Source organism: Corythoichthys intestinalis, chromosome 3 (assembly GCF_030265065.1).
Source record: "Corythoichthys intestinalis isolate RoL2023-P3 chromosome 3, ASM3026506v1, whole genome shotgun sequence".
Classification (NCBI taxonomy): Eukaryota; Metazoa; Chordata; class Actinopteri; order Syngnathiformes; family Syngnathidae; genus Corythoichthys; species Corythoichthys intestinalis.
The window spans coordinates 4,327,873-4,355,269 of record NC_080397.1 but is presented as its reverse complement, the minus strand read 5'-3'; the positions used below and the strand labels follow the sequence as shown (position 1 = coordinate 4,355,269).

The 27,397-nt window shown below is 39.8% G+C and overlaps 1 protein-coding gene across 3 annotated transcripts in view; it reads right to left on the bottom strand.

Annotated features, from left to right (window-relative positions):
* The window catches only part of cnot6l (CCR4-NOT transcription complex, subunit 6-like), a 54,240-nt gene extending 30,212 nt beyond the window's left edge, over positions 1 to 24,028 (bottom strand). Inside the window, exon 1 of one of the 3 annotated variants that reach the window (XM_057832594.1) lies at positions 24,007 to 24,028. The gene's annotated coding sequence lies outside the window, so the exon portion shown is untranslated. Of the gene's footprint in view, positions 1 to 23,448; positions 23,590 to 24,006 lie in introns of those variants that run through there. The other 2 variants (XM_057832595.1, XM_057832596.1) reach the window with 2 other exon arrangements.
* Between the last annotated feature and the right edge of the window lie 3,369 nt (positions 24,029 to 27,397).

Sequence of the window (27,397 nt, the reverse complement as noted above, 5' to 3'; positions counted from 1 at the left end):
GTTGCATGTATGTGCAAATTTTGGTGAGTTTTCGTGCATGTTCAGGCCTCCAAATGTAAACCCCAACTGTGAACCGATAAAAATTTCACATTTGATCCAAAATATCCGATTTCCTGTTGGATTTGGAATATGGGTGCAAGAGGCTTTTTTGAACAGTTAGGCATAAGGTATCTACTCCCCAAATTTCATTGCTCTACGTTGAAAACCTGAGAGGAGAGGCCTTTTTGAAAATTTTAAGGGTAAAGGGGGCGCCACTGAGCCATTTTTTGACATTTTTTCAAAACGACACAAGATTATCGAAATTTACGCGAAGCGGCACGTATGTGCAAATTTTGGTGACTTTTCGTGCATGTTCAGGCCTCCAAATTGGCCATTTTCATTTGCCCTGAAAAAAGAAGAATAATAATAATAATAATAATAATAATAATAATAATAATAATAATAATAATAATCCTTTGCAAAACAATAGGGCCTTCGCACGTCTAGTGCTCGGGCCCTAATAATAACTAGAAACTGCAATTTCGGGAGAAATTACACCTTGGTCTTTCCTCTGTGGAGATACAAATCTTAGCCCCACTCAGGTCTATCAATAGAATGGACCATAATGCCAGTCAATGGCACTAAACAAAGTAAAAGCTATTAGAAAAGATTGGGAGAGTTGGACGTCCATGGCCGTCAATGGCAGCACCCTCCATAAGCATCATTGTAATTGGGGACATTTGGGGTACACGTCCTATTGATATCTGGTCATTTTTTGTTGATTTGGGCAAAAAAAAAAAATTCCCATTGAAAATGAATGGGAAAAATTTTGGACGTCCATGGACGTCAATGGTATCAACTTACATAAGCGTCAATGGATACCAAGTACATTGGCATCAATAGAATGAACAAACATGAAGAAATGCCATTAGAAATTAATGGGAAGTTTGGACGTCCATGGACGTCAATGGCATCACCCTCCATAAGCAGCAATACAATCGGGGACATTTGGGGGACACGTCCTATTGATATCTGGTCATTTTTTGTTGATTTGGGGAAAAAAAAAAAATTCCCATTGAAAATGAATGGGAAAAATTTTGGACGTCCATGGACGTCAATTGTATCAACTTACATAAGCGTCAATGGATACCAAGTACATTGGCATCAATAGAATGAACAAACATGAAGAAATGCCATTAGAAATTAATGGGAAGTTTGGACGTCCATAGACGTCAATGGCATCACCCTCCATAAGCAGCAATACAATCGGGGACATTTGGGGTACACGTCCTATTGATATATGGTCATTTTTTGTTGATTTGGGCAAAAAAAAAAAATTCCCATTGAAAATGAATGGGAAAAATTTTGGACGTCCATGGACGTCAATGGTATCAACTTACATAAGCGTCAATGGATACCAAGTACATTGGCATCAATAGAATGAACAAACATGAAGAAATGCCATTAGAAAAGATTGGGAGAGTTGGACGTCCATGGCCGTCAATGGCAGCACCCTCCATAAGCATCATTGTAATTGGGGACATTTGGGGTACATGTCCTATTGATATCTGGTCATTTTTTGTTGATTTGGGCAAAAAAAAAAAATTCCCATTGAAAATGAATGGGAAAAATTTTGGACGTCCATGGACGTCAATGGTATCAACTTACATAAGCGTCAATGGATACCAAGTACATTGGCATCAATAGAATGAACAAACATGAAGAAATGCCATTAGAAATTAATGGGAAGTTTGGACGTCCATGGACGTCAATGGCATCACCCTCCATAAGCAGCAATACAATCGGGGACATTTGGGGGACACGTCCTATTGATATCTGGTCATTTTTTGTTGATTTGGGGAAAAAAAAAAAATTCCCATTGAAAATGAATGGGAAAAATTTTGGACGTCCATGGACGTCAATTGTATCAACTTACATAAGCGTCAATGGATACCAAGTACATTGGCATCAATAGAATGAACAAACATGAAGAAATGCCATTAGAAATTAATGGGAAGTTTGGACGTCCATAGACCTCAATGGCATCACCCTCCATAAGCAGCAATACAATCGGGGACATTTGGGGTACACGTCCTATTGATATATGGTCATTTTTTGTTGATTTGGGCAAAAAAAAAAAATTCCCATTGAAAATGAATGGGAAAAATTTTGGACGTCCATGGACGTCAATGGTATCAACTTACATAAGCGTCAATGGATACCAAGTACATTGGCATCAATAGAATGAACAAACATGAAGAAATGCCATTAGAAATTAATGGGAAGTTTGGACGTCCATGGACGTCAATGGCATCACCCTCCATAAGCAGCAATACAATCGGGGACATTTGGGGTACACGTCCTATTGATATCTGGTCATTTTTTGTTGATTTGGGGAAAAAAAAAAAATTCCCATTGAAAATGAATGGGAAAAATTTTGGACGTCCATGGACGTCAATGGTATCAACTTACATAAGCGTCAATGGATACCAAGTACATTGGCATCAATAGAATGAACAAACATGAAGAAATGCCATTAGAAATTAATGGGAAGTTTGGACGTCCATGGACGTCAATGGCATCACCCTCCATAAGCAGCAATACAATCGGGGACATTTGGGGGACACGTCCTATTGATATCTAGTCATTTTCTGTTGATTTGGGGAAAAAAAAAAAATTCCCATTGAAAATGAATGGGAAAAATTTTGGACGTCCATGGACGTCAATGGTATCAACTTACATAAGCGTCAATGGATACCAAGTACATTGGCATCAATAGAATGAACAAACATGAAGAAATGCCATTAGAAATTAATGGGAAGTTTGGACGTCCATGGACGTCAATGGCATCACCCTCCATAAGCAGCAATACAATCGGGGACATTTGGGGGACACGTCCTATTGATATTTAGTCATTTTCTTTTGATTTGGGAGAAGAAAAAAAATTTCCCATTGAAAATGAATGGGAAAAATTTTGGACGTCCATGGACGTCAATGGTGTCAACTTACATAAGCGTCAATGGAATCCAAGTACATTGGCATCAATAGAATGAACAAACATGAAGAAATGCCATTGGAAATGTATGGGAAGTTTGGACGTCCCTGGACGTCAATGGCATCACCCTCCATAAGCAGCAATGCAATCGGGGACATTTGGGGGACACGTCCTATTGATATCTAGTCATTTTCTGTTGATTTGGGGGAGAAAAAAAAAATTTCCCATTGAAAATGAATGGGAAAATTTTTGGACGTCCATGGATGTCAATGGCAGCACCCCCCATAAGCGTCAATGGAGTTGGGGACGTTTGGGGTATACGTCCTATTGATATCTGGTCATTTTCTGTCGATTTGGAGAAATTTAGTTTTTTCCCCATTGAAAATGAATGGGAAAAATTTTGGACGTCCATGGATGTCAATGGCAGCACCCCCCATAAGCGTCAATGGAGTTGGGGACGTTTGGGGTATACGTCCTATTGATATCTGGTCATTTTCTGTCGATTTGGAGAAATTTAGTTTTTTCCCCATTGAAAATGAATGGGGAAAATTTTGGACGTCCATGGAAGTCAATGGCAGCACCCCCCATAAGCGTCAATGGAATTGGGGAAGTTTGGGGGACACGTCCTATTGATATCTAGCCATTTTCTGTTTATTTGGGGAAATTTTGTTTTTTCCCCATTGAAAATGAATGGGAAAAATTTTGGACGTCCGTGGCAGTCAATGGCATCGACATCCATATAGTCAATTGAATCCAAGTACATTGGCATCAGTAGATTCGACATGCATGGCCGTCAATGGCATCAATGCAATGTAAATTCTATGGAAATCCCATTGGAAGTGAATGGGACTTTTCCCATTCGAAATGAATGGGATAGTTTTTGGCAAATTTCCGAGGAAGCGTAATTTTTTTCCAAATTCTGTATACAACTTTTATGCCCCTCACCGTCCCGGAATTTTTGATGCCCAAATTATGTGATTTGGTCAAAAATTGTAGGACTAGATACATTTTGAAACTTTTTTTTTTTTCATGGAAAATTGCCGTTTACGGACGAACGGAAAAATTTTCGGGGCCATTTGTAAAGTTTCCTGTGTCACGCGAAAATTCCGGTCGTGCCGATACTTGAACGGTGCCGATCGGTCTAACGGTTCGGGCTGTGAAGCGCGCGTTTTTTTTCCATTCAAAATGAATAGGAAAGTTTTTGGCAAATTTCCGGGGAACCGTAAATTTTTGCCAAATTCTGTATACAACTTTTATGCCCCTCAACGTCCCGGAATTTTTGATGCCCAAATTATGTGATTTGGTCAAAAATTGTAGGACTAGATACATTTTGAAACTTTTTTTATTTTTCGGAAAATTGCCGTTTACGGGCGAACGGAAAATTTTTCGTGGCGGTTTGAAAAATTCCCATCGTCACGCGAAAAATCCGGTCATGCCGATACTTCAACGGTGCCGATCGGTGCTACGGTTTGGGCTGTGCGTTGGCTCAAAAAAACGCGGAGAATTATTGAATAATAATAATAATAATAATAATAATTATTATAATAATAAAGTTGCACAATAACAATACCTTGTTCTTTCCCTTGGAAAGACCAAGGTAATAATAATAATAAAGTTGTAGAATAACATAACCTTGTTCTTTCCTTTGGAAAGACCAAGGTAACTAGAAACTGCAATTTCGGGAGAAATTACACACCTTGGTCTTTCCTCTGTGGAGATACAGATCTTAGCCCCACTCAGGTCTATCAATAGAATGGACCATAATGCCAGTCAATGGCACTAAACAAAGTAAAAGCCATGAGAAAAGATTGGGAGAATTGGACGTCCATGTCCGTCAATGGCAGCACCCTCCATAATTGTTAATGGAATCGGGGAAGTTTGGGGGACACGTTCTATTGATATCTAGTCATTTTCTGTTGATTTGGGGAAAAAAAAAAAATTTCCCATTGAAAATGAATGGGAAAAATTTTGGACGTCCATGGACGTCAATGGTATCAACTTACATAAGCGTCAATGGAATCCAAGTACATTGGCATCAATAAAATGAACAAACATGAAGAAATGCCATTGGAAATGAATGGGAAGTTTGGACGTCCATGAACGTCAATGGCATCACCCTCCATAAGCGGCAATGCAATCGGGGACATTTGGGGGACACGTCCTAATGATATCTAGTCATTTTCTGTTGATTTGGGAAAAAAAAAAAAATTCCATTGAAAATGAATGGGAAAAATTTTGGACGTCCATGGACGTCAATGGTATCAACTTACATAAGCGTCAATGGAATCTAAGTACATTGGCATCAATAGAATGAACAAACATGAAGAAATGCCATTGGGATATAATGGGAAGTTTGGACGTCCATGAACGTCAATGGCATCACCCTCCATAAGCGGCAATGCAATCGGGGACATTTGGGGGACACGTCCTAATGATATCTAGTCATTTTCTGTTGATTTGGGGGAAAAAAAAAATTCCCATTGAAAATGAATGGGAAAAATTTTGGACGTCCATGGACGTCAATGGTATCAACTTACATAAGCGTCAATGGAATCCAAGTACATTGGCATCAATAGAATGAACAAACATGAAGAAATGCCATTGGGATATAATGGGAAGTTTGGACGTCCATGAACGTCAATGGCATCACCCTCCATAAGCGGCAATGCAATCGGGGACATTTGGGGGACACGTCCTAATGATATCTAGTCATTTTCTGTTGATTTGGGGAAAAAAAAAAAATTCCCATTGAAAATGAATGGGAAAAATTTTGGACGTCTATGGACGTCAATGGTATCAACTTACATAAGCGTCAATGGAATCTAAGTACATTGGCATCAATAGAATGAACAAACATGAAGAAATGCCATTGGAATAAATGGGAAGTTTGGACGTCCCTGGACGTCAATGGCATCACCCTCCATAAGCCGCAATGCAATTGGGGACATTTGGGGGACACCTCCTATTGATATCTAGTCATTTTCTGTTGATTTGGGGAAAAAAAAAAATTTCCCATTGAAAATGAATGGGTAAAATTTTGGACGTCCATGGACGTCAATGGCAGCACCCCCCATAAGCGTCAATGGAGTTGGGGACGTTTGGGGTATGCGTCCTATTGATATCTGGTCATTTTCTGTTGATTTGGAGAAATTTAGTTTTTTCCCCATTGAAAATGAATGGGAAAAATTTTGGACGTCCATGTAAGTCAATGGCGGCACCCTTCATAAGCGTCAATGGAATTGGGGAAGTTTGGGGGACACGTCCTATTGATATCTGGTCATTTTCTGTTGATTTGGGGTAATTTTGTTTTTTCCCCATTGAAAATGAATGGGAAAAATTTTGGACGTCCATGGCAGTCAATGGCATCGACATCCATATAATCAATTGAATCCAAGTACATTGGCATCAGTAGATTCGACATGCATGGCCGTCAATGGCATCAATGCAATGTAAATTCCATTGGAAATCCCATTGGAAGTGAATGGGACTTTTCCCATTCGAAATGAATGGGATCGTTTTTGGCAAATTTCCGAGGAAGCGTAATTTTTTTCCAAATTCTGTATACAACTTTTATGCCCCTCACCGTCCCGGAATTTTTGATGCCCAAATTATGTGTTTTGGTCAAAAATTGTAGGACTAGATACATTTTGAAACTTTTTTTTTTTTCACGGAAAATTGCCGTTTACGGACGAACGGAAAAATTTTCGGGGCCATTTTTAAAGTTTCCTGTGTCACGCGAAAATTCTGGTCGTGCCGATACTTGAACGGTGCCGATCGGTCAAACGGTTCGGGCTGTGAAGCGCGTGTTTTTTTTCCATTCAAAATGAATAGGAAAGTTTTTGGCAAATTTCCGGGGAACCGTAAATTTTTGCCAAATTCTGTATACAACTTTTATGCCCCTCACCATCCCGGAATTTTTGATGCCCAAATTATGTGATTTGGTCAAAAATTGTAGGACTAGATACATTTTGAAACTTTTTTTATTTTTCGGAAAATTGCCGTTTACGGGCGAACGGAAAATTTTTCGTGGCGGTTTGAAAAATTCCCATCGTCACGCGAAAATTCCGGTCGTGCCGATACTTGAACTGTGCCGATCGGTGCTACGGTTTGGGCTGTGCGTTGGCTCAAAAAAACGCGGAGAATAAGATGAATAAATAATAAGTACAATAAAGTTGCACAATAACAATACCTTGTTCTTTCTTTCAGAAAGACCAAGGTAATTATATAAAATAAACCAGGACCCTAAACTGGATAAAAATGAATATCGAACAAGCCTGATGTTTACTGATTTATTTGATATTATTTGAGAACCACTTTCCATCTAGTTTACTACACAAACTGTTATTACTGCCATGTTGATACAATAAGCTATAAAAATGGTTTGAATAGCTTCCAAGATATAGAAGGTGATGTGAATGATAATTAATGTAGCCTACATATTAAAATAGGTAATTATTGCATTTTTAATTTCTATACAGTACATTCAATTCATATATTTTTAATTCACTCAATACTTCCAACACAAAAAAAACAAAAATAACATTCAATTCATATATTTCTTTTAATTCACTCAATACTTCCAACACAAAAAAAAAATCAGGATTTCAACTCAAAAGCTATAAGGTAGCTAATATTTTTTGTTTTATTTTGTTGTTTTTAAGGTGAGGAAGAATGTGACTGAGTCCGACATCTCAAATGCTGAAGCAGATGGTGGAAGCGCTCAAACCAATGCTTTTGGCAACAAAGGTCATATACGAAGAAACGACCCACCAATTTTATCATTGCCCCACTCTAAGCTCAACTGCTGACTGACACCTAAAGCACTATTTTTTTTTTTTTTTTAAGATTTAAAAGAAATTAAGGGTGCCATTCATCATTCTCTCTCCAACAGATATCAGTGGTTTTGGGTTGTTTCTCTATATATGCAGGTACACAATTTGCAGTAGATTTATATTTACCTTGGTCTTTCTGAAAGAAAGAACAAGGTATTGTTATTGTGCAACTTTATTACCTTGGTCTTTCTGAAAGAAAGAACAAGGTATTGTTATTGTGCAACTTTATTACCTTGGTCTTTCTGAAGGAAAGAACAAGGTTATGTTGTTGTGCAACTTTATTGTACTTATTATTTATTCATCTTATTCTCCGCGTTTTTTTGAGCCAACGCACAGCCCAAACCGTAGCACCGATCGGCACAGTTCAAGTATCGGCACGACCGGAATTTTCGCGTGACGATGGGAATTTTTCAAACCGCCACGAAAAATTTTCCGTTCGCCCGTAAACGGCAATTTTCCGAAAAACAAAAAAAGTTTCAAAATGTATCTAGTCCTACAATTTTTGACCAAATCACATAATTTGGGCATCAAAAATTCCGGGACGGTGAGGGGCATAAAAGTTGTATACAGAATTTGGCAAAAATTTACGGTTCCCCGGAAATTTGCCAAAAACTTTCCTATTCATTTTGAATGGAAAAAAAACGCGCGCTTCACAGCCCGAACCGTTAGACCGATCGGCACCGTTCAAGTATCGGCACGACCGGAATTTTAGCGTGACACAGGAAACTTTACAAATGGCCCCGAAAATTTTTCCGTTCGTCCGTAAACGGCAATTTTCCGTGAAAAAAAAAAAACTTTCAAAATGTATCTAGTCCTACAATTTTTGACCAAATCACATAATTTGGCCATCAAAAATTCCGGGACGGTGAGGGGCATAAAAGTTGTATACAGAATTTGGAAAAAAATTACGCTTCCTCGGAAATTTGCCAAAAACTATCCCATTCATTTCGAATGGGAAAAGTTCCCATTCACTTCCAATGGGATTTCCAATGGAATTTACATTGCATTGATGCCATTGACGGCCATGCATGTCGAATCTACTGATGCCAATGTACTTGGATTCAATTGACTATATGGATGTCGATGCCATTGACGGCCATGGACGTCCAAAATTTTTCCCATTCATTTTCAATGGGGAAAAAACAAAATTTCCCCAAATCAACAGAAAATGACCAGATATCAATAGGACGTGTCCCCCAAACTTCCCCAATTCCATTGACGCTTATGAAGGGTGCCACCATTGACTTCCATGGACGTCCAAAAATTTTCCCATTCATTTTCAATGGGGAAAAAACTAAATTTCTCCAAATCAACAGAAAATGACCAGATATCAATAGGACGTATATCCCAAACGTCCCCAACTCCATTGACGCTTATGGAGGGTGCTGCCATTGACGTCCATGGACGTCCAAAATTTTTCCCATTCATTTTCAATGGGAAATTTTTTTTTTTCCCCATATCAACAGAAAATGACTAGATATCAATAGGACGTGTCCCCCAAATGTCCCCGATTGCATTGCTGCTTATGGAGGGTGATGCCATTGACGTCCAGGGACGTCCAAACTTCCCATTCATTTCCAATGGCATTTCTTCATGTTTGTTCATTCTTTTGATGCCAATGTACTTGGATTCCATTGACGCTTAAGTAAGTTGACACCATTGACGTCCATGGACGTCCAAAATTTTTCCCATTCATTTTCAATGGGAAATTTTTTTTTTCCCCCAAATCAACAGAAAATGACTAGATATCAATAGGACGTTTCCCCCAAAATGTGCCCGATTGCATTGCTGCTTATGGAGGGTGATGCCATTGACGTCCACGGACGTCCAAACTTCCCATTAATTTCCAATGGCATTTCTTCATGTTTGTTCATTCTATTGATGCCAATGTACTTGGATTCCATTGACGCTTATGTAAGTTGATACCATTGACGTCCATGGACGTCCAAAATTTTTCCCATTCATTTTCAATGGGAAATTTTTTTTTTCCCCAAATCAACAGAAAATGACTAGATATCATTAGGACGTGTCCCCCAAATGTCCCCGATTGCATTGCCGCTTATGGGGGGTGATGCCATTGACGTCCATGGACGTCCAAACTTCCCATTCATTTCCAAAGGCATTTCTTCATGTTTGTTCATTCTATTGATGCCAATGTACTTGGATTCCATTGACGCTTATGTAAGTTGATACCATTGACGTCCATGGACGTCAAAAATTTTTCCCATTCATTTTCAATGGGATTTTTTTTTTTTTTCCCAAATCAACAGAAAATGACTAGATATCATTAGGACGTGTCCCCCAAATGTCCCCGATTGCATTGCCGCTTATGGAGGGTGATGCCATTGACGTTCATGGACGTCCAAACTTCCCATTCATTTCCAATGGCATTTCTTCATGTTTGTTCATTTTATTGATGCCAATGTACTTGGATTCCATTGACGCTTATGTCAGTTGATACCATTGACGTCCATGGACGTCCAAAATTTTTCCCATTCATATTCAATGGGAATTTTTTTTTTTTCCCCAAATCAACAGAAAATGACTAGATATCATTAGGACGTGTCCCCCAAATGTCCCCGATTGCATTGCCGCTTATGGAGGGTGATGCCATTGACGTTCATGGACGTCCAAACTTCCCATTAATTCCAATGGCATTTCTTCATGTTTGTTCATTCTATTGATGCCAATGTACTTGGATTCCATTGACGCTTATGTAAGTTGATACCATTGACGTCCATGGACGTCCAAAATTTTTCCCATTCATTTTCAATGGGAATTTTTTTTTTTTTTCCCAAATCAACAGAAAATGACTAAATATCATTAGGACGTGTCCCCCAAATGTCCCTGATTGGATTGCCGCTTATGGAGGGTGATGCCATTGACGGCCATGGACGTCCAATTCTCCCAATCTTTTCTAATGGCTTTTACTTTGTTTAGTGCCATTGACTGGCATTATGGTCCATTCTATTGATAGACCTGAGTGGGGCTAAGATTTGTATCTCCACAGAGGAAAGACCAAGGTGTGTAATTTCTCCCGAAATTGCAGTTTCTAGTTATTATTATTATTATTCAATAATTGTTGACGTTTTTTTCGGCGCGCCGCGCAGCCCGAACCGTACCTCCGATCGGTACCGTTCAAGTATCGGCACGACCGGAATTTTCGCGCGACGATGGGAATTTTTCAAACGGCCCCGAAAAATTTTCCGTTCGCCCGTAAACGGCAATTTTCCGAAAAATAAAAAAAGTTTAAAAATGTATCTAGTCCTACAATTTTTGACCAAATCACATAATTTGGGCATCAAAAATTCCGGGACGTTGAGGGGCATAAAAGTTGTATACAGAATTTGGCAAAAATTTACGGTTCCCCGGAAATTTGCCAAAAACTTTCCTATTCATTTTGAATGGAAAAAAAACGCGCGCTTCACAGCCCGAACCGTTAGACCGATCGGCACCGTTCAAGTATCGGCACGACCGGAATTTTCGCGTGACACAGGAAACTTTACAAATGGCCCCGAAAATTTTTCCGTTCGTCCGTAAACGGCAATTTTCCATGAAAAAAAAAAAAGTTTCAAAATGTATCTAGTCCTACAATTTTTGACCAAATCACATAATTTGGGCATCAAAAATTCCGGGACGGTGAGGGGCATAAAAATTGTATACAGAATTTGGAAAAAAATTACGCTTCCTCGGAAATTTGCCAAAACCTTTCCCATTCATTTCGAATGGGAAAAGTCCCATTCACTTCCAATGGGATTTCCAATGGAATTTATATTGCATTGATGCCATTGACGGCCATGCATGTCGAATCTACTGATGCCAATGTACTTGGATTCAAGTGACTATATGGATGTCGATGCCATTGACTGCCATGGACGTCCAAAATTTTTCCCATTCATTTTCAATGGGGAAAAAACAAAATTACCCCAAATCAACAGAAAATGACCAGATATCAATAGGACGTGTCCCCCAAACTTCCCCAATTCCATTGACGCTTATGAAGGGTGCCGCCATTGACTTACATGGACGTCCAAAATTTTTCCCATTCATTTTCAATGGGGAAAAAACTAAATTTCTCCAAATCAACAGAAAATGACCAGATATCAATAGGACGTATATCCCAAACGTCCCCAATTCCATTGACGCTTATGGGGGGTGCTGCCATTGACGTCCATGGACGTCCAAAATTTTACCCATTCATTTTCAATGGGATTTTTTTTTTTTCCCCAAATCAACAGAAAATGACTAGATATCAATAGGACCTGTCCCCCAAATGTCCCCGATTGCATTGCTGCTTATGGAGGGTGATGCCATTGACGTCCAGGGACGTCCAAACTTCCCATTCATTTCCAATGGCATTTCTTCATGTTTGTTCATTCTTTTGATGCCAATGTACTTGGATTCCATTGACGCTTATGTAAGTTGATACCATTGACGTCCATGGACGTCCAAAATTTTTCCCATTCATTTTCAATGGGAATTTTTTTTTTTTCCCCAAATCAACAGAAAATGACTAGATATCAATAGGACGTTTCCCCCAAATGTGCCCGATTGCATTGCTGCTTATGGAGGGTGATGCCATTGACGTTCATGGACGTCCAAACTTCCCATTCATTTCCAATGGCATTTCTTCATGTTTGTTCATTCTATTGATGCCAATGTACTTGGATTCCATTGACGCTTATGTAAGTTGATACCATTGACGTCCATGGACGTCCAAAATTTTTCCCATTCATTTTCAATGGGAAATTTTTTTTTTTCCCCAAATCAACAGAAAATGACTAGATATCATTAGGACGTGTCCCCCAAATGTCCCCGATTGCATTGCCGCTTATGGGGGGTGATGCCATTGACGTCCATGGACGTCCAAACTTCCCATTCATTTCCAAAGGCATTTCTTCATGTTTGTTCATTCTATTGATGCCAATGTACTTGGATTCCATTGACGCTTATGTAAGTTGATACCATTGACGTCCATGGACGTCCAAAATTTTTCCCATTCATTTTCAATGGGATTTTTTTTTTTTTCCCAAATCAACAGAAAATGACTAGATATCATTAGGATGTGTCCCCCAAATGTCCCCGATTGCATTGCCGCTTATGGAGGGTGATGCCATTGACGTTCATGGACGTCCAAACTTCCCATTCATTTCCAATGGCATTTCTTCATGTTTGTTCATTTTATTGATGCCAATGTACTTGGATTCCATTGACGCTTATGTCAGTTGATACCATTGACGTCCATGGACGTCCAAAATTTTTCCCATTCATTTTCAATGGAAATTTATTTTTTTTCCCCAAATCAACAGAAAATGAGTAGATATCATTAGGACGTGTCCCCCAAATGTCCCCGATTGCATTGCTGCTTATGGAGGGTGATGCCATTGACGTCCACGGACGTCCAAACTTCCCATTAATTTCCAATGGCATTTCTTCATGTTTTTTCATTCTATTGATGCCAATGTACTTGGATTCCATTGACGCTTATGTAAGTTGATACCATTGACGTCCATGGACGTCCAAAATTTTTCCCATTCATTTTCAATGGGATATTTTTTTTTTTTCCCAAATCAACAGAAAATGACTAGATATCATTAGGATGTGTCCCCCAACCTTCCCCGATTCCATTAACAATTATGAAAGGTGCCGCCATTGACGTCCATGGACGTCCAATTCTCCCATTCATTTCTAACGGCTTTTACTTTGTTTTTTGCCAATGACTGGCATTATGATCCATTCTATTGATAGACCTGAGTGGGGCTAAGATCTGTATCTCCACAGAGGAAAGACCAAGGTGTGTAATTTCTCCCGAAATTGCAGTTTCTAGTTGTACTTATTATTTATTCATCTTATTCTCCGCGTTTTTTTGAGCCAACGCACAGCCCAAACCGTAGCACCGATCGGCACAGTTCAAGTATCGGCACGACCGGAATTTTCGCGTGACGATGGGAATTTTTCAAACCGCCACGAAAAATTTTCCGTTCGCCCGTAAACGGCAATTTTCCGAAAAATAAAAAAAGTTTCAAAATGTATCTAGTCCTACAATTTTTGACCAAATCACATAATTTGGGCATCAAAAATTCCGGGACGGTGAGGGGCATAAAAGTTGTATACAGAATTTGGCAAAAATTTACGGTTCCCCGGAAATTTGCCAAAAACTTTCCTATTCATTTTGAATGGAAAAAAAACGCGCGCTTCACAGCCCGAACCGTTAGACCGATCGGCACCGTTCAAGTATCGGCACGACCGGAATTTTCGCGTGACACAGGAAACTTTACAAATGGCCCCGAAAAATTTTCCGTTCGTCCGTAAACGGCAATTTTCCGTGAAAAAAAAAAAAGTTTCAAAATGTATCTAGTCCTACAATTTTTGACCAAATCACATAATTTGGGCATCAAAAATTCCGGGACGGTGAGGGGCATAAAAGTTGTATACAGAATTTGGAAAAAAATTACGCTTCCTCGGAAATTTGCCAAAAACTATCCCATTCATTTCGAATGGGAAAAGTTCCCATTCACTTAATGGGAAAAGTCCCATTCACTTCCAATGGGATTTCCCATGGAATTTACATTGCATTGATGCCATTGACGGACATGCATGTCGAATCTACTGATGCCAATGTACTTGGATTCAATTGACTATATTGATGTCAATGCCATTGACTGCCATGGACGTCCAAAATTTTTCCCATTCATTTTCAATGGGGAAAAAACAAAATTACCCCAAATCAACAGAAAATGACCAGATATCAATAGGACGTGTACCCCAAATGTCCCCGATTGTATTGCTGCTTATGGAGGGTGATGCCATTGACGTCCACGGACATCCAAACTTCCCATTCATTTCCAATGGCATTTCTTCATGTTTGTTCATTCTATTGATGCCAATGTACTTGGATTCCATTGACGCTTATGTAAGTTGATACCATTGACGTCCCTGGACGTCCAAAATTTTTCCCATTCATATTCAATGGGAAAATTTTTTTTTTCCCCAAATCAACAGAAAATGACTAGATATCATTAGGACGTGTCCCCCAAATGTCCCCAATTGCATTGCCGCTTATGGAGGGTGATGCCATTGACGTTCATGGACGTCCAAACTTCCCATTCATTTCCAATGGCATTTCTTCATGTTTGTTCATTTTATTGATGCCAATGTACTTGGATTCCATTGACGCTTATGTAAGGTGATACCATTGACGTCCATGGACGTCCAAAATTTTTCCCATTCATTTTCAATGGGAAATTTTTTTTTTCTCCCAAATCAACAGAAAATGACTAGATATCAATAGGACGTGTCCCCCAAACTTCCCCGATTCCATTAACAATTATGGAGGGTGCTGCCATTGACGGACATGGACGTCCAATTCTCTCAATCTTTTCTAATGGCTTTAACTTTGTTTAGTGCCAATGACTGGCATTATGGTCCATTCAATTGATAGACCTGAGTGAGGCTAAGATTTGTATCTCCACAGAGGAAAGACCAAGGTGTGTAATTTCTCCCGAAATTGCAGTTTCTAGTTATTATTACCTTGGTCTTTCCAAAGGAAAGAACAAGGTAATGATATTCTACAACTTTATTGTACTTATTACCTTGGTCTTTCCAAAGGAAAGAACAAGGTAATGATATTCTACAACTTTATTGTACTTATTATTATTATTATTATTATTTATTCATCTTATTCTCCGCGTTTTTTTGAGCCAACGCACAGCCCAAACCGTAGCCCCGATCGGCACCGTTCAAGTATCGGCATGACCGGAATTATCGCGTGACGATGGGAATTTTTCAAAACGCCACGAAAAATTTTCCGTTCGCCCGTAAACGGCAATTTTCCGAAAAAAAAAAAAAGTTTAAAAATGTATCTAGTCCTACAATTTTTGACCAAATCACATAATTTGGGTATCAAAAATTCCGGGACGGTGAGGGGCATAAAAGTTGTATACAGAATTTGGAAAAAATTTACGGTTCCCCGGAAATTTGCCAAAAACTCTCCCATTCATTTCTAATGGGAAAAGTTCCCTTTCACTTCAATGGGATTTCAATGGAATTTACATTGCATTGATGCCATTGACGGCCATGCATGTCGAATCTATTGATGCCAATGTACTTGGATTCAATTGGCTATATGGATGTCGATGCCATTGACGGCCATGGACGTCCAAAATTTTTCCCATTCATTTTCAATGGGGAAAAAACTACATTTCCCCAAATCAACAGAAAATGACCAGATATCAATAGGACGTGTCCCCCAAACTTCCCCAATTCCATTTACGCTTATGGAGGGTGATGCCAATGACGTCCATGGACGTCCAAAATTTTACCCATTCATTTTCAATGGGAATTTTTTTTTTTTCCCCAAATCAACAGAAAATGACTAGATATCATTAGGACGTGTCCCCCAAATGTCCCCGATTGCATTGCCGCTTATGGAGGGTAATGCCATTGAGTCCATGGACGTCCAAAATTTTACCCATTCATTTTCAATGGGAATTTTTTTTTTTCCCCAAATCAACAGAAAATGACTAGATATCAATAGGACGTGTCCCCCAAATGTCCCCAATTGCATTACTGCTTATGGAGGGTGATGCCATTGACGTCCAGGGACGTCCAAACTTCCCATTTATTCCAATGGCATTTCTTCATGTTTGTTCATTCTATTGATGCCAATGTACTTAGATTCCATTGACGCTTATGTAAGTTGATACCATTGACGTCCATAGACGTCCAAAATTTTTCCCATTCATTTTCAATGGGAAATTTTTTTTTTTCCCCAAATCAACAGAAAATGACTAGATATCATTAGGACGTGTCCCCCAAATGTCCCCGATTGCATTGCCGCTTATGGAGGGTGATGCCATTGACGTTCATGGACGTCCAAACTTCCCATTAAATCCCAATGGCATTTCTTCATGTTTGTTCATTCTATTGATGCCAATGTACTTGGATTCCATTGACGCTTATGTAAGTTGATACCATTGACGTCCATGGACGTCCAAAATTTTTCCCATTCATTTTCAATGGGAATTTTTTTTTTTTCCCCAAATCAACAGAAAATGACTAGATATCAATAGGACGTGTCCCCCAAATGTCCCCGATTGCATTGCCTCTTATGGAGGGTGATGCCATTGACGGCCACGGACGTCCAAACTTCCCATTCATTTCCAATGGCATTTCTTCATGTTTGTTCATTCTATTGATGCCAATGTACTTGGATTCCATTGACGCTTATGTAAGTTGATACCATTGACGTCCATGGACGTCCAAAATTTTTCCCATTCATTTTCAATGGGAATTTTTTTTTTTTCCCCAAATCAACAGAAAATGACTAGATATCAATAGGACGTGTCCCCCAAATGTCCCCGATTGGATTGCCGCTTATGGAGGGTGATGCCATTGACGGCCATGGACGTCCAATTCTCCCAATCTTTTCTAATGGCTTTTACTTTGTTTAGTGCCATTGACTGGCATTATGGTCCATTCTATTGATAGACCTGAGTGGGGCTAAGATCTGTATCTCCACAGAGGAAAGACCAAGGTGTGTAATTTCTCCCGAAATTGCAGTTTCTAGTTGTACTTATTATTTATTCATCTTATTCTCCGCGTTTTTTTGAGCCAACGCACAGCCCAAACCGTAGCACCGATCGGCACAGTTCAAGTATCGGCACGACCGGAATTTTCGCGTGACGATGGGAATTTTTCAAACCGCCACGAAAAATTTTCCGTTCGCCCGTAAACGGCAATTTTCCGAAAAATAAAAAAAGTTTCAAAATGTATCTAGTCCTACAATTTTTGACCAAATCACATAATTTGGGCATCAAAAATTCCGGGACGGTGAGGGGCATAAAAGTTGTATACAGAATTTGGCAAAAATTTACGGTTCCCCGGAAATTTGCCAAAAACTTTCCTATTCATTTTGAATGGAAAAAAAACGCGCGCTTCCCAGCCCGAACCGTTAGACCGATCGGCACCGTTCAAGTATCGGCACGACCGGAATTTTCGCGTGACACAGGAAACTTTACAAATGGCCCCGAAAATTTTTCCGTTCGTCCGTAAACGGCAATTTTCCGTGAAAAACAAAAAAGTTTCAAAATGTATCTAGTCCTACAATTTTTGACCAAATCACATAATTTGGGCATCAAAAATTCCGGGACGGTGAGGGGCATAAAAGTTGTATACAGAATTTGGAAAAAAATTACGCTTCCTCGGAATTTTGCCAAAAACTATCCCATTCATTTCGAATGGGAAAAGTCCCATTCACTTCCAATGGGATTTCCAATGGAATTTACATTGCATTGATGCCATTGACGGCCATGCATGTCAAATCTACTGATGCCAATGTACTTGGATTCAATTGATTATATGGATGTCGATGCCATTGACTGCCATGGACGTCCAAAATTTTTCCCATTCATTTTCAATGGGGAAAAAACAAAATTACCCCAAATCAACAGAAAATGACCAGATATCAATAGGACGTGTCCCCCAAACTTCCCCAATTCCATTGACGCTTATGAAGAGTGCCGCCATTGACTTACATGGACGTCCAAAATTTTTCCCATTCATTTTCAATGGGGAAAAAACTACATTTCTCCAAATCAACAGAAAATGACCAGATATCAATAGGACGTATACCCCAAACGTCCCCAACTCCATTGACGCTTATGGGGGGTGCTGCCATTGACGTCCATGGACGTCCAAAATTTTACCCATTCATTTTCAATGGGAATTTTTTTTTTTTCCCCAAATCAACAGAAAATGACTAGATATCAATAGGACGTGTCCCCCAAATGTCCCCAATTGCATTGCTGCTTATGGAGGGTGATGCCATTGACATCCAGGGACGTCCAAACTTCCCATTAAATCCCAATGGCATTTCTTCATGTTTGTTCATTCTATTGATGCCAATGTACTTGGATTCCATTGACGCTTATGTAAGTTGATACCATTGACGTCCATGGACGTCCAAAATTTTTCCCATTCATTTTCAATGGGAATTTTTTTTTTTTCCCCAAATCAACAGAAAATGACTAGATATCAATAGGACGTTTCCCCCAAATGTGCCCGATTGCATTGCTGCTTATGGAGGGTGATGCCATTGACGTCCACGGACGTCCAAACTTCCCATTCATTTCCAATGGCATTTCTTCATGTTTGTTCATTCTATTGATGCCAATGTACTTGGATTCCATTGACGCTTATGTAAGTTGATACCATTGACGTCCATGGACGTCCAAAATTTTTCCCATTCATTTTCAATGGGAATTTTTTTTTTTTCCCCAAATCAACAGAAAATGACTAGATATCAATAGGACATGTCCCCCAAATGTCCCCGATTGCATTGCCGCTTATGGAGGGTGATGCCATTGACGTCCATGGACGTCCAAACTTCCCATTAATTTCCAATGGCATTTCTTCATGTTTGTTCATTCTATTGATGCCAATGTACTTGGATTCCATTGACGCTTATGTAAGTTGATACCAGTGACGTCCATGGACGTCCAAAATTTTTCCCATTCATTTTCAATGGGAATTTTTTTTTTTTCCACAAATCAACAGAAAATGACTAGATATCAATAGGACGTGTCCCCCAAATGTCTCCGATTGCATTAACAATTATGAAGGGTGCCGCCATTGACGTCCATGGACGTCCAATTCTCCAGTTCATTTCTAATGGCTTTTTGTTTTGTGCCAATGACTGGCATTATCATCCATTCTATTGATAGACCTGAGTGGGGCTAAGATCTGTATCTCCACAGAGGAAAGACCAAGGTGTGTAATTTCTCCCGAAATTGCAGTTTCTAGTTTACAGCAATGTTGCACAGAAAAGGTGTCACTGTTTAATAAATGACTTAAACAGTATTTTTTCTATTTTGAAATATCTTTTTTGTTTGTTTGTTTCAACAGCTGTATCGCAGAATATCATGTATCGAATTTCTGACCAATATATTGATAATCGCTGTATCGTGATATTGGGAGATAATCGTTATCGATAGCCTTGTATCGCAAATCATATCGTATCGTGCGGTGCCTTGAGGTTCCCACTCCTATTGAAAAAATATATCTATATATATTAGGGGTGTGACAATATACACAAGTCACGGTTCAGTACGTACCTCGGTACAGAAATCACGGTTAGGTGCGGGTTCAGTACAACAGGAAAAACAAAAAAGCTTCTTTTCTCACAGCATTTGAAAGTGAAAGTTTGTATATAAGTACATACTTAATATTAGTGCATTTTTTTTCTAAAAAGTGTGACCCATATTTTTTGGGGGGAGGGTGAAAAAATCAGTTCAATTCAGTCAGTTAATATAAACAGATTTGACGTGAAAGATGGTATAGAATGTATCATGTAAAAACATGTAGAACATGAAAAGTAACGTCAGTACCTCTCATTGGTAATTAATTACACTTACAATGAGGGACCTGAGTTACTAACTCAATTACTTTTTGGGAGAAGTATTTTGTAACTGTAACTAATTACTTTTTTAAAGTAAGATTAACAACACTGTTTAAAACTGGGTCATTTCGGCTCAGACGCAGCCGCGCCTCTCTCTCCTGCCTGCTGCACTAGTATTTACCCTGTCCTCTGAGTGGTTAAATGGTTGTCAAGGAATTGCTTCCCAGCATATGCTTCTCAAATGTTGATATATAGCTTTATTATTGCTTTATAATTGTACAAGTGTTATCTAAAATCATAATTCAGAGCACAGCTGTCTAACATCTTGAGGCGAGGGAGGGCAGGTCAGTGCTTTATAAGGTAAAGCTGTTCTTCAAAAAACACATTGTAACATTTAATTGGTAAAAGTGCAGCCTGGCTACCCACGCTTCATGTTATGGAGTATTTTGACTTATAATCATGGGACCATTGTTCATCATGTGACATATTTTGTCTTTTCATGGAACTATTGTTTTACCAGTTAACCCTGCCTTCCAATATTATAACAGTCCTGAGCTCTGCCACGTTAGAGCATCATTGTACTCCGTGTGTGATTGATGTTCTCCTTGTGATCGTAACTAAACTTTTAAAGGACTTCTGTCGTAAGAGCCTTTTCGTTCTAAAAACAAAGGGAGAACGGATTTCCTTCCCTGAAAATGGTAATGGTAAATGGAGTTACACTCGTATTGCACCTTTCCACCTTTTTAAGGCCATCAAAGCGCTTCACACTATATCCTCATCTACCTACAGGCGACGAAGCACCAGGAGCAACGTGAGGCTTAGCATCTTGCTCAAGGATAATTAGACAAAGTCATCAGGGCTTTCTTTTCTCTTTGGAAAAAATTCAGAGCTATTTATTTAACCTTTAATTCAACTCTATAAAACATGTTTCTTAGCATAGGAAAAACAGGCACTTCTAGAGCTATTATTTTCTATGTGTGTGATTCAATAGAGATGCTTTAGGTATTTCAATGAAGTTCAGTGTTTGCATTATTTAAATTTTTTTAACATCAAATTTTACATAACATTTTCCTGCAAATGAATATCGGCTCCAAAAATCGGTTATCGGCCCCTCTAACTACTAATAATTGGTATCGGCCATGAAAAACCCATCATGGTTCATCTCTATTACAAAGTAGTATGCGAGCTAAAAATCAGAAAAACACAACATGGAAAAGTAGCCTTAGAACAAAGAGATGGCCAAACAAACCGTCATTTTGTCCCTTTACTTTAGCCATCTAACTCAATTTTTTTTTTTTTTATCATACTCTTCAAGTGTGAATGTCTTAGAAAGTGGCCTTCAAGCTTAAAATTGATTAACTACTTTTAATGTCAATTAACCAATAAAAACACTAGTTTCTGCATCTTTCACTTTTGTTAACAACTGCAGAAAAAAAGCAGTGAAGTCTAATTAGTCCTTTTATAATAAACAGCCTCGCCGTGAACATGTCAGTAGCTCAATCAACAAAAACACATTGTGGTTGTCAGTGTTGTTAATAACGGCGTTACAATATAACGGCGTTACTAACGGCGTTATTTTTTTCAGTAGTGGGTAATCTAATTAATTACTTTTCTCATCGTGGCAACGCCGTTACCGTTACTGAGGACGGAAAGGCATGCGTTACTATGCGTTACTATACTGGTTGAAAAGTCTGAGGGAGACGGACTCACCGAGACGACAGAGCAGAGCAGGAGTGGGGAGAGGCAAGAAAGTTGTGACGCCGAGCAGACGCGATGCTAGGTAGCTCCAATAATACATGTTGTAGCCGATAGCCTACAAACTACGCCCGCATGTTATGGTAGATATGGTAGACATGGTAGATATCACATGTACTGTATATAGATATAACTAGATGCAAAATGACAGACATTGCACTAAATGCGTTAGTAGACAGCCGCCATCTTGAAGCAGTATACTTTTTAGGACGGCTCTGTTGTAGAGAACCTTCCTAGCGAACCTAAGTAACTTTTTATATAAAATACTTCTAAATCGGCAAAATCTTGACTTGAATCTATCTTTAAATGATGAAACAGTTTAAAAACTTTCATATGTCGAAAGTAGAGAGAAGGGAACTAATGCAATAATGGGAGCAATTCTAACAACTTTTAACAGTTGATCCAGGGTAAAGAGTAAATTAGGGTAAAGAATTGGGCTCGGGCCAATTGTACCAAAAACCTTCACAAAAAACTTCACACAGTGTGGCCAGTGTTTTTTTTTTGTTTGTTTGTTTGTTTGTTTTTTTTGAGGGAAAAAAAAAAAAAAAAGGAATTATCACCAATTACTTTGCCAAGTAATTAATTACTCTTACATTCAGGTAATTGAGTTACTAACGCAATTACTTTTTGGGAGAAGTAATTTGTAACTATAATTAATTACTTTTTTTCAGTAAGATTAACAACACTGGTGGTTGTACTGTATGTCACCGTTGTTATCCAAATCCATAATCAAAAATAAATATCCTCCAGTTCATCCAAAAGGAAAGAATGGTCTTAAAAATTCATACGCCATCCTCCGTGAACCAGTCCAACAAACTAACAATTAAATCAAGGGTCTTGACTCAAGCATAAAACCAATTATAAAGTTATGCCACATGGTTTCATACTTCCAATCGTGCATGAGATTACGCAGCCACTGCAATCATGAGGTTAGCTGGAGGTGACAAGTTTGCAGAAAGTCTTATATAACCTGTTCACACGCTCGCTCACACAACACAAAAATACACATAGAAAATATTGTCAAATATCCGAAGGCGCAGAGTTATTAGCCTTTGTGAAGTATTTCGGAAAACTTTTCAAGGAAAAGAAAAAGGGAAAACGACGAGTTAATGGAAAATATGTAGCGTGTCTGTCAACTGAGGCAACAGCTGAGGCACGCGTGCACGCATATGCGCATGCGTATGAGGCTCCAAACATAGCACCCGCCACGTGACGACCAGCTGTCACTCACCTGGCAAAGCAGGTATGGCCACGCCCTCCAGTCTCACCAGACCGGCGACTTTTTATTTACACGAGTCTAAAAGACGGCGGATAGTAAACTACGTGCAACTAGCGAAATGGTTTTAAAGAGAGAAAATCAGTCAGTCTGCCCTGAACGCGCCACACGATCAATTTGACCCGCCGACATATGAGTACTAAACATGATGTAAGCAACGGGACGGCGTCGACAACATGGCGCCGTTCGGCAACAAGCTCCACGGCAGCGTTACCTTCATTCGTGGATGGTGACTGTTGCGTAGAAGATGAGGGCAATGATTCGCATCGATAAGGACTTGTAGACGCAGCTGTGCTCGGTGGGAGCACCTCCGTCCAGGCAAGACCCTGAACGTCTCGGAAACAGTGGGGCAAACAACAAACGTCACTTCCGGACCGTTTCCGCTTGTTTGTACGTACGCACGTATAGATATCACATACAAAACTAGATAAATGACGTACTCTGTGAGCCAATGTGGACAAGCGTCGCCAATTGGCGGCCATTTTGCGTCGGAGCCGTCGCGTAAAGAACTTTGATATAACTATAAAGTGTTCCGTTTTCGAAGTTTTTTTTTTTTTTTTTCGAACGACCTGGTTTTGAAATTGACAGATGTAGTCAATAAATAGCTTACCTAAAAAAAAGCAGGTTTATTTTCCCAACATCCAGCCAGAATCATAGCCATGTTTATCAATTTTGTGATAAAAAAAAAAATAGAACAAATAAAACATGTAAATCTGGCAAGAATTCAACTTGTTAAGAGAACTTTAGTGCTTTATTTGCAAAAATGACTCACCGTATGTCCGCTACATAAGAGCCCGTCATTGAAGTCTTCCGAAAAAAGATGACCGCCAGTTACTTACGCCATCAACTTCGCCTTCATACATCTAGCCTTATATATGTGATATCTATCTGCGCACTAGCGTGATACATGTTTTTTTTTTATTTTTTTTATTTTTTTTTTATTTAAGTAACTTTTTCCTAGTTCCCAAACGTCGTATTTTATTTTCCCTACATACGAAACATCATAACAAGATAATAAAATGTTAAATGATCATCACAGAGGCGTTTGTATACTACTTTAGAAATTATTGTGACCAGAATTTTCTTCACTTTTGGTTTTGCGCCCATTTTTTTCAAGAGTTGAACTCTTAAATTACCGTAAGATTGTTTATGGGTCCACAATAAGCCTATTTCACTCAAATACTGGTCACAAAACGTGTGTAAATCATTCAGTTAGAACTTCTTTGACAAGGAGATGTAAAATCTTGGTTGAGATTGTTATGTACTTACATTTATATGTTCACTTGTATGCATTATGTAGTCTTTTATTATTAGTCAAAGCAATCATGCATTCACATTCTGGTTAGTTTTAACATATATCATTTGTTATCACAAGAGTAAGCTAATTCTATGTTAGCCCTTTGAAGATTATAAAGGTGTAAAATGAACACCACAGGCTATTCAAATCTTTGTTAATCCAAGCAGGGGAGGTCAGAAGACATCCCCCAGAACTGTTCCTTGTTGATCATTGGTTTGAATGAGTAAAGTAAACGCCCACTAGATTGTAAAATGTGAGGTATATATTGGAGTCAGATGCTGTAATGTGTGTGCCTCATTCATTAAAACTTGTGTTTGTTGTTTGATTGCACCCTGAGACTCTCAGCCTTTTTGTGTCAACTCCGTTTGTAGTAAAGCCTCCAGAACAGAAAACGAATGCGCGGCGTTGTAAGTACAAGGTCGAGATCCAACGCCAACAAGATCAAGTTAGGTTTATTAATTGAGTATCACGAACACAGCATTGACAATATTTTATGGCAATATTTCATAATGGGCCAACTTAAGGTATGTCCAGGCTGTACATAAATAAAAAAAGAACATGGCACAATGCATCCGTTCCAAAGTATTCCCAGAAAGCATATAAAGTTTTCTCTGACGCCAACTGAAAGCCTGTATTTCCCCAGCTAATTAAATGCCTCAGCAAGGCCGGACTCCATCACCATGGATTTGGGAGTTAGGAACAAACCAAGTGTGCCAGCTAAGCGCCCATTGCCTGGCTGCCAGCTTTACACTGATTATATTAACCCTTAGATGTCCACCATTTCCATTGATGGGGTCGAAGTGACCCAAAATAGAGTATGCATTTTATGCTGTAAAATGTAAGAAATTCCTTCTCTCCTGTTAGAATGGGAGAGAACTATACGATGTAATACCAGACTAAACAATACAGTTTCCAAGATCGTTCTACCTAAATCACCCGTCCCCTTTCATTTTATTTGGGATGGCCCTAGCAACAGATGGGTGTCTTGCCCCAATAGGAAATTAGGAAAGCAAGCTGGGAACACCGCTTGAACTTGTTTTTGCTTATGTTTGTGCATGTGTGTCAAAACATTTTCATGTAGCAATTTGCAGAGGTGGGTAGTAACGCGTTACATTTACTCTGTTACGTTTACTTGAGTAACTTTTTAAGAAAAAATATACAACTAAGCAGAGGCAGAGTTTGACTTTAGTGGTGGGGGGGCAAACACAGTGTCAGCAATCAAATTAACTTACAAGATACATATATGCTCGGATAGTAGTTTAGCGGTTTAGGGGACAGTGCCTCTGGATTAGCAGACCAGGGTGGTGGTCCCCCTTTTTAAGAAGCTGGACCGGAGGGTGTGTTCCAATTATAGAGGGATCACATTCCTCAGCCTCCCCGGTAAAGTCTATTCTGGGGTGCTGGAGAGGAGGGTGTGTTGGGAAGTCGAATCTCGGATTAAGGAGGAATAGTATGGTTTTCGTCCTGGCCATGGAACAGTGGACCAGCTCTACACCCTTGGCAGGGTCCTCAAGGGTGCATGGGAGTTCGCCCAACCAGTCTACATGTGTTTTGTAGATTTGGAGAAGGCGTTTGACCATGTGCCTTGGCGAGTCCTGTGGGGGGTGCTCCTGGAGTAAGGGGTACCGAGCCCCTTTGTAAGGGCAGTTCGGTCCCTGTACGAGTGGTGTCAGAGTTTGGTCCGCTTTGCCGTCAGTAATTTGAATTCGTTCCCAGTGAGGGTTGGACTCCGCCAAGGCTGCCCTTTGTCACCGATTCTGTTCATAAGCGTTGTGGGCGTCCGGTTTTGTGGCCTCAGCATTGCATCTCTGCTTTTTGCAGATGATGTGGTGCTGTTGGCTTCATCAAGCCGTGACCTCCAAAACTCACTGGAGCGGTTCACAGCCGAGCGTGAAGTGGTTGGGATGAAGATCAGCACCTCCTAATCCGAGACCATCGTCCTCAGTCGGAAAAAAGTGGCGTGCCCTCTCCGGGTCGGGGATGAGATCCTGCCTCAAGTGGAGGAGTTCAGGTATCTCGGGGTCTTGTTCACGAGTGAGGGTAGGAGGGAGCAGGAGATCGACAGGCGCATCGGTGCAGCGTCTACAGTGATGCGGACTCTGCATCGGTCCGGGCTCTCCCTTATAAATAGGGTAAGAAGCTCAGTCATCCGGGAGGGACTCGGTGTCGAACCGCTACTCCTCTGTGTTGAGAGGAGCCAGTTGAGGTGGCTTGGGTATCTGATTCGGATTCCTCCTGGACGCCTCCCTGGAGAGGTGTTCCAGGCGGTGGGAGGCCGCGGAGACGACCCTGGGAACACCTTGGGATCCCGCCGGAGGAGCTGGTTGAAGTGGCTGGGGAGTCTGCACTTCCCTGTTAAAGCTGCTGCCACCGCGTCCTGACCCGGATTAGGCGGCAGATGATGTATGGTTGGATAGTAGCTTAGCCCATGCTCGTACATACAGTGGAGCAAATAAGTATTTAGTCAACCACTAATTGTGCAAGTTCTCCCACTTAAAATATTGCAGAGGCCTGTAATTGTCAACATGGGTAAACCTCAACCCTGAGAGACAGAATGTGAAAAAAAAAAAAAAAACAGAAAATCACATTTTTGATTTTTAAAGAATTTATTTCCAATTTAGAGTGGAAAATAAGTATTTGGTCAATACCAAAAGTTCATCTCAAATAGTTTGTTATGTACCCTTTGTTGGCAATAACGGAGGCCAAACGTTTTATGTAACTCTACACAAGCTTTTCACACACTGTTGCTGGTATTTTGGCCCATTCCTCCATGCAGATCTCCTCTAGAGCAGTGATGTTTTGTGGCTGTCGTTGGGCAACACGGACTTTCAACTCCCTCCGCAGATTTTCTATGGGCTTGCAATCT